The sequence below is a fragment of the Oreochromis niloticus genome, linkage group LG6 (genome assembly GCF_001858045.2).
Source record: "Oreochromis niloticus isolate F11D_XX linkage group LG6, O_niloticus_UMD_NMBU, whole genome shotgun sequence".
NCBI lineage: Eukaryota > Metazoa > Chordata > Actinopteri > Cichliformes > Cichlidae > Oreochromis > Oreochromis niloticus.
This window is the reverse complement of record NC_031971.2, coordinates 9,826,000-9,838,930: the sequence shown is the minus strand read 5'-3', so window position 1 is coordinate 9,838,930 and position 12,931 is coordinate 9,826,000. Positions and strand designations below refer to the sequence as shown.

Genomic DNA, 12,931 nt, shown 5'->3' with positions numbered 1-12,931 from the left:
TGGTTCCTGTGCTCCTCATGTCACCCTCGGTCCTGTACTCCGTGTCCCCTCTGTGTAGCATCAAGTCCTTGCCCCTGTGCTGGTTGTGTTTCCTGTTTTATTTTGAAGGTCCATGTGTCATGTGAATGTATTTTGTTTTGCTTCCCCCCTCTCTCGTCATGTTGAATTAGGTTCAGCTGTGTCTCACTCCTGTGTACCATTTCCTCATTTCCTTATTTAGTGTGTGTTATCTTTTGCTCTTCGTTGGTCTGTCTGCGTATCATTTAACTGTGTTACTGCTGCTCTCAGTCCCCCCACGGTTCCAGGTTTGGCTAGTTCTGGTTTCAGATTCAGGTAATTTCAGTCTTAGATTTCCCAGTTTAGGGTTTTGTTAGTTTTCTCTCTTTCCTCATGTTGTGGCTTTGTTCAGCCCTCAATAAAGCCTCGTTTTGGTTATCATTCACCTGCGTCTCTGCACATTGTGACAACATGTATCATTTTACTTTTCTCTATTTACAAAAAGTTGCATTTTTGTAAAGTTTCACATAAATCGTTCACATTTAATTTTTTGTCTGAACTCTGAACTCCACATGAGGCACACTTTTTTACAAAGTGAGAAAGTTTTGATAGAAGTATTAAACCATTTGATGTCGAAGTCTCAAAACAGCATTTAAAGGTTTTTATTCACAGGTCACAGAGTTGAACTGATTTACTTGCCTGTTTTAATACACATGAAAAAGGCTTTGATTTTACTGTTTGTTGAGACTCATAATAAACAGTCATGAGATAACGAGCAGAGAGGAAACAGGTGGGAATGCAGCTGAGAATAACTAACATAATGATCTGAGGGGAAGTAAAACTGAAGACAAGAAAGCACAACAATCAGTCAAATAAACCAGGAAGAGAGACACGACTAAAGGAGGCAAGATCAACTTGACACAACTAAACGGGAAAATAAGAAAGACGACCATGAAGACAGGACACAAACTGAAGACCAGAAAGGGATGAAAACAGGGAACTAACAAACCAGTCAAGGAAAGCTGAGCAAGGGACTAAAGTCATAAAATGTAAACCTTTCTATCTTCCACTTTACCTTTTCTCCATCGTTTTACTCCAACATAAGACTGAAAATTCTTCCAGAGCATCCTGCTGATTTAATTCACTCTCCAGCAGTTATTATTGTGAAGACTGGAAATTTAAATAGGAGATGTAAAGTTGATTCAGTGCCCTGTATGAAAAACTTGACCAAAATAAACAGATCTCTGTCTTACTCAGAGACGTCTGTTGTGATAGAGCAGGACTCATTCACTGATCTCTGCTCACCTTCTTCTTGGTTTCCCTAAAACACAGGTCTCAGCATCACAGCAGACTTTACATCATTACAGTTGATCAAACTGCACAACTTCATCTCACTGATCTGAGCAAAAATGTCTTACTTAAAAAAAAAAACACTGCACACCAAAAATAGAAACAGTCATACGTATTTATACAATATTCATGTTCTATGTTTCCTGATCATTTCCTACAGTGTGTTTACAGACCACTACGGCTGAAGCTGGAGAATCTTCTTCATCACAGAAGTTTGTTTCCATCATAAATGCAGAAAACAGTTTTATCACCAACACCTCCACAATTTAACACAACTGCACGCAGCTGAAAGAGCCACAACGCAGAGCAGATGAAATGAAAATAAAATGTTGCACACATTAAAGTGAGAAATGAGAGAACAGCTACAGGTTGTATTTCCATGTAAACATGTTACACACCGAATGAACAAAAAAATGCATCTAGGTCCTTTAGCTAATATAACATAAACACACATCATGATTGTGTATCGCTCTCACCTCAAACACAACTAAACAGGCTTGTGTTATTCTCTGCTTCTCTTGCTGTTACCCAGCTGTCATGACTTCAGGCTGACTGATTTTCGTACCGCTCAGGTAAGAATTCAAGCCGCTGCTGCCATCTACTGGCGACACGCAATATTGCATCACCAATTTTTAAGCTGTGTCCAGTTCAGTGAGAACTCTTGATTCTTCTTTTCTTTTGTGAACTGCAGTCGCCATGTTGTCTCAGTGTGTGAGTGATCATACTATAGAAATATAGTGCTAACTTAAATACTTTGATAATATGTAAGGACAGAAAGGTCAAAAAGATAATAGTAATATAATAATAAACCTGTTTGAAAGCTTCTGTTAAAGGTGTCATTGGAGAAGAAACCAGTAGTAAGTAGCTGCTTCTTTCTGTCAGTTTTTCTTCGGGCTGATTATTTCGTTGACACCTTGTTGGTAGATAGAGCCATTTCTTTAACTTAAACCCTCTTAGTAAAAGAAGTAATTCTGAAAACTGTTTTTGTTTGTTTTTTCTTACACTTACACTTTATTATTACTCGCCTCATGCACTCGCCCTTTTCTGCGATTTTTTTAAAGCATTACAAATATATCCAGGTAGAAGAATGGAGGGAAGATATATCTCCTTTCCACTAGTGGGCGACGACATGTTCTCTGCATCTTCTTGGGTTTTAGCGGGCAGTAGCTAAAGGAGGGTACAAAAACTAAAGGCCTGGTCAGGAAATGGGAAATCTCCGTTTTGTTTTCTGCTTTTTCTGTGAGAAGATTCAGCTGTAAAAGAATCATCCAACCAACTTTCTGACTAGCAGCTGTAATCCACAGCAGTCATGATCTTAGCAGAAGCTGGGTTTTAGGTGAGCATCACTCTGTTCTCTTTCAATCACATTTAAAATGTGATTTGAAACCTCTTCTTCACTCACTTTTGAATTTATTTTTATGAATCAGAAGAAACAGGACTTCCAGTCAGTCTCCAAGAAGGGAAACATCAGACAACAAACAGCAGATACAAACACAAACATCTCCTCATCTGTCCTGTTTCCCTTAATCTGAACGATCATTTATTTGCCATCAGGAATCAATCTTAAACTTATGTGTTTTATCCTCCTTTCTGTCTCACCTACACCTATCTGTAACCTTCTTTTAAGGCCTCCACCTGAGCCCTGTATTAACTGAGTTCTTTATTCTCTTACTTGGATTCACTTACTTTGTACTCAGGATAAAGTGTCACAGTTGGAGCTACAGGAAAAGGATAAAGTGTGTAAAGAAGATGATGATCTCCAGAGTTAAAGTTAAAACAGCTCAAAGTAAAAGCATTGAGGATATCCTCAGGGTAGAAAGGGCATTCAACTGAACAAACCCAAAATCTCACCCCAAAAAATGCAGTAAAAACATTGCAGTAATGCCTGCCTGCCTTAGTTGTCTGAGGTACATTTGTACTTCAGCACTTTTGAAAAGATAACTATCGTTCCATTTAAAGTGCTTAAAGAGATAATTTTGCACACTTATATACTTGTACATGAGGCCTACAGGCAGAAATTTAGAAGTGAATCATTCAGTATCCAATGAATGATGCTTATCGAGGAAACTTTAGAAGATTTTGGAAAAACTTTAGACCATTCCATTATCCTCGCAGAGAAAGTCAGGAGTTTGTTTGTTTTACAAAGCAGCTTTAATGACTAAAACATTTGTATAATTAATATTCAATGGTCATGTAACCCATGTGAAATACAGGGCTACAAAATCCCTTTTCATTGGCCTCTTCTTGGCCTCACTATTGTGTATATTACCTTGTACATTACAGTTTGGACTACTCTGGTCACTCTGTTGTATTACTCTGTTTATATCACTCTGGGCACTTGTTTACCCCACCTGCACTGCTCTGTCAATATATTGCGGTGCTAATATGGCACAAGACACTTTAACATTCCACTCACACAATGTACATTTTCAGACTTAATTAAAAATTTCAGATAGTTTTATTAAATTAACTTAATGTATATATTTCATTTACTTGGTGTATATAATGTCCTCTTTAGTCGGGGAGCGTTTCAGGACACATTTCATTTCACTGCGTGTTGAACTCGTACAACTATGCATGTGACAAGTAAAGAATCTTGAATCTGCAAAGTGAATCATCCAAAGGTTTGATGTAATTTAATTTATGAATTTATTATAACTGTCTTGTCTCTGCAGATTAACCCTGATGTCAAGCATGAAAACATCTCAGTTCAGTAAGTAGAGCAGGATGACCATCACGACAACAGACTGCACTTCACTGAGTTTTTTTCTTGGCAACTTTTTTTTAAAACACAAAATAACCACTGACAGGATCAACACTAGCGGGTATTTAAAAACAATATAATAAAATGTGTAAATTGGAGTCCTTAAAGTGAAACAATAATAAAGCCATCAATGGTGATAAGGAGCAAATGCAAAGGTATATTTGTAGATTTGCTCCTGCAATACCTCGATTCTTCACTAGAGGGCTCTTTGTGGGGGGGGGGGGGGGGGGGGTTAATGAGGAAGTGATGGTGTTGAAGCTGAATACAGTTTGTCTGCTGACACACTCACACAAGTCAGTCATTCCTGTTAGACAGATGTTGATTTTTAACATTTATGTGTCTGATATTTCCCAAACTCTGAGAGCAGCAGCAGTGATCAGCTCTTTAAAACATTTATACATCAACTTTCTGATTAGAAGTGAAAATCTACAACAGCCATGTTGTTGGCAGAAGCTGGATGTTTGTTCATGGGTTTCATTCTGTGTCTCTCAGGTAGGAATAATTTGTTTGTCCTCCTCATGATGACTGTGATGATGTTTGTGGAAGGCAGGAGTTTTAGTGTCAAACCTGCAGAAAGTTACAAAATGATTTTAGAAAACAGGAGATTCACAGTTAACAGGATTTCGACTTGTTCTGAATTAAAGCACCAGATTGTGATCCTTCACAGTAACATGCTGTCATCACAGATTAGCACAGAAAAGAAAGTTAGCATAAATGTTCACAATGTTCATTATTCAGATGTTGTGTTAAAGCTGTAAATTTTACATGTAAAAGCTAATGTTGTTAGCAGATGCTAGACTTTTGTTTAAGGCTTCATGTTTTACATCTGTCTAACTATGTTTATGTTTTTGTGTGTCAATGTAGTCTATAGTGATACTTTTATAAGCTCCTTAGAAGATTAGAATTAAAACTTACTTTGTATGATATATATTTACTTTATGATTTCAAATTCTTACAATATACATCATTATTCAGTGTTTAATGATAGAAAGATCAAACAGACAGTAACAGCGATAATAAATCTTTTCACCAATAAAAGTTTCTGTTAAAGGTGTAAATGGAGGAGAAACCAGGATCTGTGCTCTCAAATGTTCATCAGTGGATCTGCACTGCTCACATCAAGCTGTTGCAGGTACACTTGCTCTCAGTACTTTATTATTTTCCAAATGACATCATTGTATAAGTTGTTCTCCATCATCCTCTCAGAGCTGCAGGTAAAGGTGATTCCTGCCACAGAGGGACAGACAGTAACACTGATGTGCAGCAGCAGCTGTCCTCTGACTGAAAAGCCTGCAGCCTACATCTGGTACAAGAACAGAGAGTTTCTCTATGAGGACTGGTCTCCCTGGTACCAAGAGCTGCTCAGCAGTGAGGAAGCAGTCACATACTCCTGTGCTGTCAAAGGCTACGAGGATCTCAGAGCCCCTGAAGTCTCTGTGGGTGAGTCATGATGGACACCTCCTCATCATGTTATGAGATGTTAAACACAAACACTTTACTGTTCAGACTCTAATGAATTTACTGAAAGTTGTTGGTTTTTCTCAGATTCCATCACAGAGACCTGCTTCAGTGTGACCTATGCTAAAGGGAGAATGTGTTCTTCTCAGCAGACATCAGTGGACGAGTCCTGCTCCATCACATATCCCAGAGGTGAAGTTCTGGACAAACTGCATTTTGAAATCTCATTTTTATTCGTTATTTATTCAACATGACAGAGATTAACTGGTGGAAAATGTGTTTATCATCTCCCAACAGAAATTCATGTCCAGAGGACTCCTGCTGAACACAGAGGTCACATCAGACTGACCTGTAACAGCAGCTGTTTTCTGACTGACCCTCTGATTTCCTTTGTGTGGTATGAGACCAGAAAGCCTACAGTGAAGGAGGGAAAACAGATTCTAGTTCTCAGCTCTAATCCAGACAGTTTGTCTTGTGGTGTAAAAGGTCTTGAGGATGTGCGCTCTGCTGACGTCTGTGAGTAAACTTATTGTCTCTCCACTTACAAAGTATTACCACCACTTCTTGCAATTATGACTAATCATCACACTGGTTTCCTGTAAAGTTCAGGATCAGTTTTAAAATGTTGGGGATCACATCACAATTCTTATTATTTTTTATAAAGTATTTAGTTGTTTTTTATTATTAGTATTAGTAATTATTGGTATAGTTTAAAGCGCTTTTTACTTGTTGTGCAGTACCTTGGTCAAGATCTGTTGCGTTTAAATGTGTGATACAAATAAACTGATTGAACTAATTAAGTTAAAATATCTCTTTTCTCTGTCTCATCCATATTTCAGGTGTTAATGATGATTCCTGCTGGATGTTGAATTATGTCCACAGCAGAATCTGTGCTCTGCAAGGATCTTCAGTCAACATCTCCAGTAAATACTCACATCCTGACTACGTGCAGATACAGTCTAAATGTTGGTATAAAGTCAAGAGAGAAGCTGAACAGCTGACTGAGGATGCAGATCATGTGGAGTATGATGACAGCATGAAGAACCAACACATCCTCAGATTAAAGAAGCTGAAGAGAGATGACTCAGCAGAATACAGGTTCACCTTCACAACAGAAAATGAAGAAGTGAATCAGGCTGATTTTCCTGGAGTTACTCTGATTGTCACAGGTAATTACAGCTTGTTTCACTCAGTGTTTATGTACCTAAAATGTCCTCAAATTATGTAACAGCTGTCACATATACAGTAACATTTTACATTTCTGTCCCTTGGACCACTTGCTGCTACAGGTAGGTGCATTTTGGGTTACTGAATCAGAACCATCCACAACAGCATCCATGATGGAAACGTCTCCAAATCTTTATACCAAGTTACGCAAATTAATTTCTGACACTGCCAGATTTAGAAACTCTATATTTACTCTGTAGATTCTTTATGTGTTTCACACTTTGCATGTTCTGGTGAGTGATATTATAATATTAATATGATGAGAGAAACCAAATCCTACAAATAGTTAACCTGCGTTCTATTATCCATTTAAAATCTTAATTAGTTTTCTTTAAACAACTTTCTCATGCTTTGAAAAAGAAAAAGATTACCTGAGCCTCTTTGTAATGTTGACATTGTTGTTTTGGGAAACTGACAACTGACCTTATGTTTGTAAATAGTACCTTTAAAATGCAGTCGTGTAGGTAGGAGAGTACACCCTTTTTAAATGTCTAATGTTTTGTGTATCAGGGTATAATGTAAGAAACCTTTAGCAGGCTCTAAAATGTGATAAACATAACCTGAGAAGAGGTTTTATTTCGTTAATCCTTCCAAAGAAGCCATACTTGTTCAGTTTTTTTCTGCATATGGCTAAATAAACATTAACCTTTGACATGCTAACTGAGGCTGGTAGAGTCTGAGATGTGACTCTGTGGTTTTTTGCAGTTTCTCTGAGCATTGCACAGTCTCACCTTTTGCTGTGAAGATTGGCAGCTGTTTTGAAGGTTTTCCACGTCTGAACAAGCAGTGTCATTGTAGAATGAGGGAGTGCAAACGGTCTGTCAAGTCACCTTTATTTGTATGCACATTTAAAAATTATCAAGTGTCAGCCAACGTGCTGAACAGAGGGACAATGTCGTCAAAATAAAAGAAATAATTAAAATAAATGATATAAAAACATTACAAAAAAATCCATATATATTTGTTACTTCTTTAGGATCACTGCTGATATCTTTTCCTCCTCGTCACTGTGTTAAGTCACAAACTGAAGGCTCCAGGCCTGCAAACTGCCAAAACCTCTGTTTTTATAGAAGTGATCACACTTGATGATGTTAAATTTGTTGGTTCTTAGTGCTTAAATCCTCTTCAGCAGCACAGGTGTCTTTAGTTAATGTCTCCTCAATATTTGTTACATAAATAATTGCATAGTGTAATATGTCATGTTGGGTTGTTCGTCTGGGGTTGTATTTACCTCATTTCAAGACCTGCTGATGACAAGATCTATTTTTTCCTAATAAAACCTTAGAATTGAAAGAGTTTCTTTTTCACATGATTGTGTGTCTGAGTGTTTCAGAGCTGAGAGTGAAGATGAGTCCTTCTGCAGTGGTGACAGAGGGTCAGAGAGTCACACTGACCTGCAGTACCAGCTGTCCTCTGACTGACAACACAAACTACATTTGGTACTTGAACAGTCGACCTCTGACCCCGAGAGAGAACCAGAACAAACATCTGATCCTAGACCCAGTCAGCAGGGAGGATGCAGGAAGCTACTCCTGTGCTGTGAAAACCAACAAAGATATCAGCTCTGCTCCAAAGACTCTCACTGTCCAAAGTATCACAGGAACATGGACACCAGCAGCTGCAGGAGTTTCTGCTGCTCTGCTGGGTTTAATACTTCTCACTGTCTGCTGGTGGAGGAGGTGAGGATGAGCCCTGTTTCCTCTCTCAGTTCAATCAGGTTCAGTCTCAAATTCTCAGACTAACCACGTGTTCATCTTTGTATTTGTATCTTTTTTACAAACCAGAAAAAAGAGTAATTCTCACAAACCTTCAAGACATGAAACTCTGGATGACTCACACCTGGTAAAGAAAAACATATATGTATACTTATATATAAAACTGTACTATAACATAAAACATCAGCGTCATCTATCATGCTTCTTTCACACCAACTAGGAGAGCAGCTTCATTTTAAAATAGATGTCCAAATCATTAAAATCAGAGAATTGTTGATTTCTGGTTTTCTTCTCTGGTTTTAGTCGGCAGTGATTTTGTTCTGGTGACAGTAATATTTTGTACCAAATACTCCACGTCCTGTACTTCACGGTGGAGGTCATGAATCTGTAAAAATGTCCATGTAAATGATTTTAAACATTTTATTAACATACCACCTCATACAGCTGAGCTATTATATAAGAGCTATGAGTGAGTCTACTTTGTGTTAATCCTCCCTCCAGCTGAGCTCTGCACTGAAAGATCAGCAATAAGTTCAACAATAATAACGTCTCAAATTATTATTTCTCTTTCTTTTTTTGGTTCCAAGTATGATGAAATCTCACCCCAACCAGCAGAGCAGGATCACCACTACCCCAGACTTAATTCTTCAGAGGATGAAATGGATCATCTCTATTCCACCATTCCTCCATTTGAGCCCACTGTATAAGACCATGTCCACTATGGTTCTGTGGACAACTTTTGACCCAGTATAACCCCTGAGTGAGTCTTTTCTGTGAGTCCAATTTCACTAACCACACTCAGGCCTGAATACTGTCAAATCTCTTAAATAGAGCCTGTCTTACAAAGTGAAGCAGGCTAAAAAGTCCCAAAAAGCAGCATCATGTGATGGTTCAACGAAACTCAAGAACAACTGAGAAAATATGTCATTGACATCTATCAGTCAGTCTAGAAAGGGTTACATAAGATATTTCAAAGGCTTCGGACTCCAGTGAACCACAGTAAGAGCCATTATCCACTAATGAAGAAAATTTTTTGTGGCTGTCCCCATCTAGACACCTTATCTCCACCCACTCTGCCTCCAGCAGTGACCCTGATCAAACCAGGATTTGTGGCATCTTTGTAGAGCGCGACTCCACCATAGCTTGCCCAAAACTTCCCTGTGATTCTTGCAGCAGGCTAAGCCTCGCCGTCTGTAACTCTCCCAATAACATGAGCAGTAGCCGTATGATCCATTCAGTCATAGGCCACCAGCACACCTCGACCATGGCTTAAAAAGACTAAAAAAGACTGGAGATCACCCCCCTCTCTCATCCAGCAGCGGCGGTGCAGGCCAAGACCCAGGCCAAGCAAGGAGGTTTTCCAAGACCTGCCTCTGGCACTCAGTCTCCTCCTGCAGTGTCTCTGCTGATGCACCACCACCTGCTAACACTGCATCATCACCAGGTCTGCCACCATCTGCACTAACACCTCGACCGTCTGTATGTGATGTACTGTGATGGACGTTTTTAAATCCTATTTATTCTTTTGATTTTGTGCAGCCTGTGTCTGTGCCTACACAAAAATGTGGGCACACGTTGGATCTTGTTTTGACTCACGGTTTACCTCTAACTTAGAGGTTTTGTGATGCTGTATGGTTGGATCATAAGCCTGTCTTGTTTGAGGTTTCTCTTCCTTCCTTGCTGCCAGAAGAAAGTTTAGGAGAGCTGAACTTAAATGGAAGAAGGATAAACTTAAGGTGTCATATGAAATATTACAGTATTACTGGAATTCATATCAAAAAACTGTTAAAGATGCTAAGAGAAACCATTTTGCTGCTGTTATTCAGGCAAACTCCTGTAAGCCTTATGCCTTATTTAAAACCACTGACATGGTCCTTTATGCTCCACAGACTGTTGGTGTCGAGTCCTCTCAGGACATTTTTGAAAACTTCTACACTTCTTTATTGATAAAGTATCATCGGTGAAAGCGCAGATTTCCCATTCCGTTCTCGACCCTTCTGTCCCTGTCCATAGCTCTGTTGTCTTTGACAGGTTTGAGCCAGTTTCTTTGCTTTGCCTGCAGGAGTTGGTCTCTCACCTGAAGCCCTCAGGTTCCCCTTATGAGGCTCTCCCTCCTCGATTTTTCAAAGAGGTTTTTCTCACTATAGCACCATTTGTGCAATCCATTGTAAATAGTAGTTTTTCCTCTGGTGTTGTACCCGTGAATCTTAAACATGCAGTGATTCAGCCTCTACTCAAGAAACCTGCTCTTGATCCTGATATTATTGCAAATTACAGGCTTATCTCCAAACTGCCTTTTATCTCAAAAATTCTTGAAAAGGCAGTTTACAAGCAATTAATGTCCTTTTTAGAAGAACACAGTATAAGTTTTTCAATCTGGTTTTAAAGCTTTGCATAGTACAGAATCTGATGTGTTTTTAGTAACTGACTCAGGTGACTGTTATTATCGTGCTTTTAGATTTAATGGCTGCCTTTGATAGAGTGGATCATAAGAGTTTAATTTCCCATTTACAGCAGTTGGCGGGTGTTAGGAGTACCGCACTGCAGTGGTTCAGATTGTTACGCCCCTCTGCAGCCCCTAATCTCCTCAGTCTGTTCAGCTGTTGCTAATTGGCCACACCTAGTCAGGTGTGGATAAAAGCATACCTCAGGCAGGCTTCCCAGGAGCTCACTAGTCTTTGCCTTGGTGGAACCAGCCATTTTTGCCAACCTGCTATGCCATTTTAAAATAGAACCTCTTCTCACTAACACTCTGGTATTCGTCTCCTTTTTTATGTTGCGGCTTTTGAGCAGGGTCGTAACAAGATCCTATTTGGCACAGCGAACTTTCTCTGTGAAACTTGGTGAGTTTGTATCCTCTGCTGCTTCTCTTCAATGTGGGAGACCTGAGACCACTACTATGGATCTTGGTTCCCTGGCACAGTATGTTAAACCAATCATCACTAATCTGGGAGTTAAAATGGAGGCAGATCTTAAACTTGAAAGCCAGGTCAGAGCTGTTGTAAGAGCTAGCTTTTTTCATTTGAGGCAATGTGCCAAAATAAAGCCCATCTTATCAAAGCAGCTTTTTGAGAGACTAATCCACGCCTGTGTTACATATAGGCTGGATTATTATAACGTACTTTATTGTGGGGTTAGCGACGCATCCATTAGGCGTCTGCAGGTTGTGCAAAATGCTGCAGCGTGTCTTTTAACTGAAACAAAAAAGTCTGAGCACATTACTCCCATTTTAATTTCACTCCACTGGCTACCTGTACATTTAAGGATCGTTTTTAATATTCTTGTTTTTGTTTTTAAATCTCTGAATGGCATACCCCCCGACGAACACCTCTCAGAGCTACTACATCTACATACACCTGCCCGCTCCCCTAGGTCTCCCAATCAGCAACTCCGTAAGGCACCAAAAAGTAAGTATAAATTTAGAGGTGACCGTGCTTTTGCTGTAGCCGTTCCAAAGTTGTGGAATGATCTGCCCTTGTATGTTAGGCAGGCCTCTTCTGTTTCTGAGTTTAAAACTCTTCTTATAACATATTTATTTGCCGAAGCCTTTGGCACTCTTTGAGGGGCTGACTCAACTTGTTTTAACATGTTTTATTTATTTATTTTTATTCATTTATTTATTTATTTTATCTTATTTTGTGTTATTTTGTTTTATTGTGTTTATGCTATTTGTGTATGTACAGAACTTTGTGAACCCTGGTTTTATGTTAAAGTGCTTCATAAATAAAGCTGGTAAGGTATATTTGGCACCACTGTAGTAAGTCTCCAGCTACTGATGGGACCCACCACAACACGTCAACACACAGGATGTGGATGAGTGCACAGTTGACTGCATTTAATTTGGTTGAGGCTACAGAAGCCACGCAAGCCTCTATCTTTAGACTCTAGCTCTGTTCTGTTTTCAGGCTACTGAAATAGGGGAGGCAAGATTAGGTTCTGATAGCTTTCTTCTTTTAATAACTAAAATCATCAGTTAAAAATTTATTTTGCATTTACTTTGTCTAACAATAAAATGTATTTGATGATCTGATCATTTTAAGTGTAAGATATAAAAAAAATCAAGAAAGGGGGTGAATAGTTTTTCAAGGCACTTTGATGGTCTGCAGAAGAATCAGTCAAAGGTTTGAAGCGGTTAAATGTAAAATTAGAATAACTGTCTTGCCTCCTCAGATGAACCTTGACTCTATGGATGAAAACATCCCAGCTCATCACTATACAAGACTGCACTTCAGTGATAACCACACGGGTGACTTTGACTCCACCATCAAGTCACTGCCTGCTCACTAAGAAAAGAGTTTGTAACCAGTGATGGTTTTATTGTCTGAAATCACTTCAGCATCATAACAGAGACACCACAGCTGGTATATCGTTCACTCTCTGTGCTCGGGCATATTATACAGAAGAAATTAGAAGAAAAGTA

General features: G+C 39.0%; 1 long non-coding RNA gene across 1 annotated transcript in view; it reads left to right on the top strand.

Moving 5' to 3' along the window:
* LOC102080661 (uncharacterized) overlaps positions 1-12,643 on the top strand; it is a 125,730-nt gene extending 113,087 nt beyond the window's left edge. Inside the window, exons 6-10 of the long non-coding RNA XR_003220353.1 lie at positions 5,867-6,085; positions 6,409-6,738; positions 8,130-8,475; positions 8,581-8,638; positions 9,099-12,643. This is a non-coding gene — a long non-coding RNA (uncharacterized LOC102080661). The remainder of the gene's footprint in view (positions 1-5,866; positions 6,086-6,408; positions 6,739-8,129; positions 8,476-8,580; positions 8,639-9,098) is intronic.
* The last annotated feature ends 288 nt before the right edge of the window (positions 12,644-12,931 follow it).